We start from the raw sequence: 8,511 nt of genomic DNA on the forward strand, positions 1-8,511 counted from the left end.
GGAATTAGTGTAAAGGACCAGAAGGAGGTTTGGATAAGCCTACACTAGCTCTGATGGAGAAGGATCAGTGTGGACTCCATCCCCCCAAGGATTGTGCTTTCATGCACCAAAGTTGCAGGCAGTCACAAAGGTGGGAAGTTGCAAATCAATTGTGGGAAGTTGCAACACATTAATTGATGCTAAAGAAGTAATATATGACAAATAATTTAACATATTTAGTTAATAACTTTATTTATAGAATTTAAAATGAGAAATATAAATCATTACAAATGATAGATTAATTTTTTATTATATATTATTAAGAGTAATATGATATTTTATGATATACATAATTTAATCACATATTTATGTCCCTAAAATAAAATTATATTAAACTAACTTACAAAACAACAAGTTAAGATTCTTTAGTTTTTGAAAAAAAAAAAATTAATAGTCTTAGCATAGAGTAGTTCAAAAGTAACATGAAGTATGTATTTATTAATATTCATAACTTTAAGGTTTTTTAACATTTTGGTAGTGCATGTTGAGTTTATTTGCTTATGTTGGGAATTTTATTATTATCAATGATCATATCAAAAACTATATTAGTCATTGTTATGTTAAAGAAGTAATATATGACAAATAATTTAGCATATTTAGTAAATAACATTATTTATAGAAATTAAAATGAAAAATTTAAATCATTACAAACAATAGATTAATTTTTTATTGTATATTATCAATAGTAATATGATATTTTATTATATACACATTTTTATGACATATTCACATGCCTAAAAGAAAATAATATTAAACAAAGTTCTAAAACAACAAGTTGGGATTTTTTAAATTTTGAAAAATTAAATAGTAATAATCTTATCATAAGTAGTTTAAAATTAATATGAAGTATGTATTTATTAATATTCATTACATTAATTCTTTTTAACATTATCATAATGTATGTTGAGCTTATTTGTTTAGGTTAAGAATTTTGTTACACACACACACACACACACAATATACATACATACATACATACATACATACATACATACATACATACATACATACATACATATATATATATATATATATATATATATATATAAACTATATTAGTCATCTTTAAAAAATAATAAAACTTAATAACTAGCAAAAATCTTGCCAAAAAAACCAATATGGAATAAACCTCCAGTAAAAGCATTCTTATAACACTAAATGAAATGAAGCATTTATCATTGAGAGAAATGGTTTGGATAGAATACTAGAATGATAAATTAATATATTAACTTGAAAAATATATGATTAATTAAAAAATTATTATTTTTCATTGATTGATTGATATGAAACTAATTCAAAAATTATAAAAAGACAATACAATAATACTAGCCTAGTGAAGTACATTAAAATATAAAAGTCTTGTTTTTAACATATCTAAATATTTTTCACAAAAAATACAAGGTGTTTCATAAATATATGAAAATAAAATAATTGAAGTGAAATTTTGGTGATGTCCAGAATTCAATCATTCAAAATTCTTTCTCATTCTTTTAATTTACAATCAATTTTCTTGTCAAACACTTAAGTTTTAAGAAATATAGAATGTTGAATCATAGAGAATTAGCTTTTAAGGAACAACTATTGATTTCCCTATGAGGAAAGAAATTTTAGCCTACTTAGATTCAATTAATAATGTAGGTACAACTATCAATAAAAAAATATGGCAGTGATATATTTTAGAAGCATTTTCAAATTCAAATATTGGCAAAAATAATTAGCAATAATATTTTCTCTAGGTTCCTTTTTGGAAGTCCTAATTATAAATCAAAAAACTACAAGGAACATGACATATAATATTTGTGAATCAAGATAGAATATTGTAAGCTGTAGGTCTTTGAATCATTTCAGCCTTGGTATTTTGTGGAGTCGAGTTTTATACCATTTCATTGCTAGACATTGATATTACATCTCAAACAATTCCCATGTATTTTCTATGACTAAAAAATTGGCACACATGTGAGATGAATTTATTTTGAGATGTGCAATGTTTTCATAGTGCCATACCAATCATGAATTCCAAATAGAAAGTAATTTTTGAATCAACATTTGGTACATGTTGTGTTTTCACAATGCACACCCCATTTCTCCTAGAAGTGGGGAGCCCCTAGTAAAAAAAATTCTTTCTAGACCCCTAGTCTATGGTCTGAGTCTTTTTTAGGGTTATACCTTGTGTCTAAGCCTAGTCTGGCCCTTTGCCTGAAAAAACCTAGTTGTCAAAAACTAGATATTTTGGAGAAAAAATTATATTTTTAATAGTAAATTTGCGCACTAGTGCACCTAGTACACCCTTCAAGGTGTGCTAGTGTGCTAAGTGCATTATTGAGGGAGCACTTCCCTTAAGAAGTGTGCACATGCACAAGTGTGCACCTCCAAAGGTGCACTTCATCCTAGGCCTATAAAAGGCTTGGACCCCTCCTTCCTCCTTACTCACTTTTATCTTCTAATCTTTAATGAGTTCACCTCCACACCCCTAGAGGTGTGCCAATATTCAAAACCTACATAGCACACAAAACACTAAGTTAAAGATAATGAAGGTATGTACCTATCCAAGGTGCATAAGGTGCACACCTTTTTCAAAAAACTTAAAGAAACCTAAACCCAAAAACCATCACCTTATTGAATGGTGCACATGTGCACACCTATCCAAGGTGCATACATACACCCCTATCAGAAAGAATTACTCATATGTAGAGTTAAGAGTGCACATCGTGCACCCCACAAGGTGCTCTATGTGTGCATCCACCTTTCACACTTAGCTTCTTCTTTGAATAATAAGGATGCATACCTAGTGCAACCCACAAGGTGCACTACATGTGCACTCTTACTAATTGAAGTTTTGCCAAAGGATAAAGGTGCACCTATGTTTTGTCCTGTAGAGTATAAAATAGGGTTTTTAGCAGTTTTGTGATAGTTTTATGTTCTAGTTTTGATTTTTTCCAACTAGGGTTTGTTTGGGATTATATTTTCTACCTTCCCAACTAATGTATGTCTATTTTGTGTAGATAAAATGGATTCTTCTTCATCCTCCCTCACTATAAAGATCTCTCCAAAATTGGTACCTAGTCCTCAAATTTCAAGGTGTTCCATTGAAAGCACACTTTTAGGATGCACATTTAGAAATCAAATATATAGAAATTAGGCATATTGACTAGAAGGCATTCTTGGTTCTATGCAACAAACCAAATGATAGGTCCTGAATGGTGTTTTCAGTTATAAGATATGGATTAGCTAATATAGCTTCACACTCAATTTTAGTACAATCTTTTGAGTTGATCATGGCTTTGGCTAAGAATTATGCTTCAGAGGAGAGAGTGGTCGAAAACATGACTAAAGAGATCATTCTCGATATAAGACCAAAGAATATAGAGAAAGTATTCCATCTTCCATGGGCATATTAGTATATAAAGTTAACATATTATGAAGTAGAAAGGTGGTGTAGGGAACATGAATAAGAAGCTACATAAATTATTCAATCCTAATATTTGATTGATAGGACACCTATGGGAAGAAAAGTTGGAAAAGTAGATATGATAAGAGGTTACATGAAGGATTATATTGGGGATCCTATATTTATCTTGAGTAGGGTCATGGGATTACCAATAATAGGACATTTAAACATATTGATGATACACTTCATTGAAACCATCATAACAACAAAGATGTCAATTGACTAGGCTACAATGCTTAGTGAGAATTTGGATGAACAGTTGGTGGCTATCAAAACTGATCCAAGATTCTATATGAGCTCATACTTGGTATATCTATTAGCAACAAGGACTACTTATTATGCAAAGTTTCTTAAGAAGGGAAGCATGCAAGATACTAATGCTTGATTGTATGTGGTATATCCTTAGCTAGTGAAGAAGAATTTGTGAGATCAAAGTAAAGAGTATCAAATTGTGAATGACATTTTCATTTTTGTAATAATTAGAGTCATTGAAGCTGATTATGCAAAAAGGATGTTAGTACAGGAAACAAAAAGAATTGCAAAAATAGGTGCCTATTACATCCAGTTTAAGACATTCACTTACCTAAGGGTAGCAAGCACAATGGTAAATCCCAAGAAGCTTCCTAGGTATTTTTATGATAGACTTATTTTTCTAGAGATAGCAAGGCAACTCACATCTACAAATGGAAGAGTGAGGAAACAACATAAGAAGACCTAGGTGTGGCCCATCACCATAGGTCCTTTCAAGGTTAGGTAAAAATAGAACATAATGAATTTTGATTTAGAATGGGATCAATATCCCTTGGAGGATTATCACTCCCCTCGTCCATGTTTTGATGATATTGGCAGAGTCCAATATTTGGTGGGAAACAAATTGAGCATGAGGATGCCATAGAAGATCACTAGGTGAATTTGGTGGACAAATATGATATCTGAATTAGGGATTATTATAGGATGGATCTTTATCTGGTAGAGAAGGTCTTGAGGGTTAAGGTCCCATTTAAATTGGTTCAATAAGATACAAAAGAGATATTGGATCCTTTGTATAGTCAAGATAAGATATTTGATCGATCAATCATGAATATAGATATTGATAGGGAGGAGAACATAGATATCAACTATACGGTGAGACATATTATCCAATGAACTAAAGATTGGAGCAAGAAGCCCTTCAAGTTTGAGCCAGTTCCAAAAATAGTTGTCTTATAGGCCACATCCCACCTAGTAAAGGGGAGAGGGTAAAAGATTACAAGACCAACATTCACAACCCAATCTCTAATTAGACTGGAAATGGTGTACTAGCATGATAGGGAAGTTGGATATTTCAAAGCATAGAAAGGCACAAATAAAAGGAATAGAGTTTCTCCTTAGCAAACTAAGCTCGAAGTTTAAGGGACTCAAGCCCAGGAGGCAAATCAAGCCCCTAACAATCAAGAGCTTGGAAATGTAGAAGCTACTAAAGTCTAGGATAATCCATAAGTCCTACCACCAGAACAAGGGCAAGGATTAGAAGAAAGAGTGCAATAAGTGTCTCTAGTTGATAAAAGAGGAAGCACAAAAAGTTTCTGTACAGGTATTCAAGAGGCTTCACCATCAAGAAAGCTAAGAAGAAAAAAACTCTAGGAAGAAGAACTAGGAGACAAAATGTGATAAGAAGGGTTATTCCTATTCCTTCAATTTTAGAAACTATTCTACAAGAAGTGGAAGAGGATGAAGAAGATGAAGAGGATGACCTTCCCTTGAGTCGAAAGACTCATGTTACTAAGGCTTTTGAGGTAGAATGAAGAAGGAGCTCCACTAGAATTTTTCCATCCATTCCTACACAACCTATTCAAGTTAATACTTCAAAGGATGAGGTACAATAGTGGATTGATGAGCACAAGGACGAAGGGGCTGACATCTTTAAGATGTTAGATTTTGATTCATGCTTGTAGGCACTAAGCTTGTTGGTGATAAGATAAGAGATATAATAAAAAATTATCCTTTGGAAGAGGATTGGAGTCAATCACCACCTTAACCACAAGGACATCAAGGTACCTTGCCATCACCAAGTCAATATTTATCCTTCTTGGATAAAGGTTCAACCACTCATCTCCCTCTAATTAAAGAAGAAAAAGTGCAACTAGTGCATGAAGAAGAACCAAAAAAAAGACCTATTGATGAAGCATCAAAAGTGGGGTAGATATATGAAGAATCCTAGAAAACTTCACAAGATATAGAGGCAAGGATCATGGATTCAACAAACATAGAGATTCTTGATGTAGACCCTTCACCTAAAGAAAGGACTCTGGAGAGGATCAACAAGGGAAAGCATCTAGTAGGAAAAAATCCCTCTTTATCTATGTATAAGCCTCTAATGGAAACTTCTCCAAGATGGTTGAGAAAAGAGGTGATGATTAGGCATAAAAGGAAATTTTATTGTACTCAAGAAGAGGGAATGAGAGAATTAGGTGAAGATCTCAAGAATCTTGAGTTACCTGAAGAACCAAAATTAGGACTTGTTCATTCACATTTCTATCCCTCCTCTACACATAGCTACTAAAGATCTGGCCATAAATGATTATCAAATCAAAAAATTCTTTCTTGGAAATCCAACTATAGACATGGTTAAATAGATGGTCACCATAGCAATAAAAGAAGTGTTTAATCACTTAAACAAAGATAAGGCCAAATTGGTCAAGTAGAGAAAATAAAATGAAATCATGAGGTGATTTTTGCATGAGTTAATAGGTCCTATTGACCTAGATAATGTAGATTCTATCCTTGAAGTAGCTTTAGAAAAATGAGATAAAGAGAGGGCAATTATATATGGAGATCCATTTTTGAAGGCTTATCAGTTATGGTGAGAAAGTTCTAAGGAAAATGGTGTGTTGATAATACATGAGAATCTTAAGTTGTTACACCATATGTAAAATAATGTGGAGAAACTAGTTTCTAGTTTAAACTAGGATTTTGGATTGATGGACAAGGTACAAACCTAGAGAAATGACATTCGAGTGTTGCAATCAATAAAAGGTCAGAGGTATTGTATGTTGATGGATGTATATATGGAAGATGATTAGATAATCTAGGTGATTGGATTGAGAATATTGTAACAAAATAATGGAGTCATTACATGTAGATATTCATAAGCTCAAGGATCAAACCTAAGAGAAAATTTTGGAAGTAGAGAAGTATTATAGTGATGCATGCCTTGACATTTTTGAAGATGAATCAAAAGATAAACTCCTACTAGTGCAAGTAGTCATTGAATAGTTTCAAAAGATCTTTGATGAAGCTTTGATTCATGAAGACATTAGTCAAGCATTGAAGATAGAGGAGGAATTATTGGAATTAAATGTAAAACTAGATGAATTTGTGAAGACTCGCATAGAAGTGGGAAACTATCGATAGATAGTCAAGGATAATCATAGTTCTTTGGATTTATAGGATGCAACCTTAGTGATGGAGATCATAGAAAATATCAAGAGAAAACATCTAGACATAGCTCTAGTATGAAGGGGAATAAAACCTAGAAGATAGAATTTTAGTTTTGAAACTTGGAAATTTTTTGCATTTTTTGAAACTTGTCCTCCAAGGTGGAAAGGTGCACGAAAAGTTTATGAAGAAGTTAGTGGTACACTAATATTCAACTTCCAATTCCAAATTTAGACCTTTCCATGCACTGAAAATGCATTCTAATGATAGTTCAACTCTGACAAAACTCCAGAGAAGATTAAGCTTCTATTTTTAGAATCTCTAGAGACTCCTACATCATTTGACAAATTTATTGTTCTTATTTTTTCATGCTTTTTCATTTTAAGACATGTAAAGGCTCATGCACCCATTAAATGATATAAACAAGGGTGTTGTCCTACTTAACACCTCTTAGAGAATCAGTTTGTATATATTTAGATTTGTTTTATTAGTTTTAAGAATATATTTGCATAAAGGAATCTCTCACTCTCAACACAAATTGAGGAGAAGATTTCTTATAAATTGAGGAACTAAATATGTATTCTATGCCATTATTTTGATGTAATAATATATGTTATTGGTTCTCTCATTTAGAGTGTAGTTATTCTTTCTTGAGTGTGTTATATTTTGTGAATGTATGTTCAAGGAGTGTAATCGAGCCAATAGTTTTGTTGTGTTATTTTGATTGAGTGATATTTTAATTTTGGTTTTTGCCACCTGTTTACAAATTCCATTGATGTACTTAGTTGGAGAAAAGATCACCTTATTTTTCCCACATAGCTTTTTGTCTTGCATGAGCATACTTTATGTTGGTTGGCAATCTGATAAAAAGAGAAACATCTTACAATTACTGAATTCCCATCGATGATTACATTAGTGGAATTAACGAAGCAATGCTTGTATTTTTATTGGTTACCTACCAATATTTTCAAAGGCTTAATTATCAGGCATGTTGTTTCTATGGATTATGTTTGTTAGGGATTTATTTTTCAAGTCATTTTCTTAAACTTCTTATTACCCTTTCTTTGTTATTTTCTTTTAAAAACACTTACTTAATTTAGGAATTCATATACTTGCATAGTTAAAAACACATTCATTATAAATAAAAAAATACAAAAATATTTTTTTTTGTGTGGTTATTTTTTTGAGATGGAAAGTAGATTCAACATCTTATCTAAAATTGGTTAGAACCAAGAAAGGCTTCCTCATGAACACTCACATTTATCTTCTACTGAGTGGATTCCAATAGGTCATAAGATCACCCACAACCTTGGAGTTGATCCCTGATCAACTTTTCAAGAGAGGAGTTCAAAAGGATTCCTGTCATTAAGCATCATGCAAAATGACAACTCAATAGTACATATGTGAGATGAAGTTCTTCTGAGATGTATAATATTTTCATATTTTTCTGCCAACCATGAATTTCAAAAATAAAATAATAGGAGCCATTAAATATTTACACCACATAAATATTTGTAGTGGAATCTATTACATCCAAAATCTACTCTCATACAACAACATCCATCCATATAACATGGGAAAAATTTATATTTAATTATCTATCCAAA

The sequence above is a fragment of the Cupressus sempervirens genome, chromosome 7 (assembly GCF_028749045.1).
Source record: "Cupressus sempervirens isolate cs-2001-9-10 chromosome 7, ASM2874904v1, whole genome shotgun sequence".
NCBI lineage: Eukaryota > Viridiplantae > Streptophyta > Pinopsida > Cupressales > Cupressaceae > Cupressus > Cupressus sempervirens.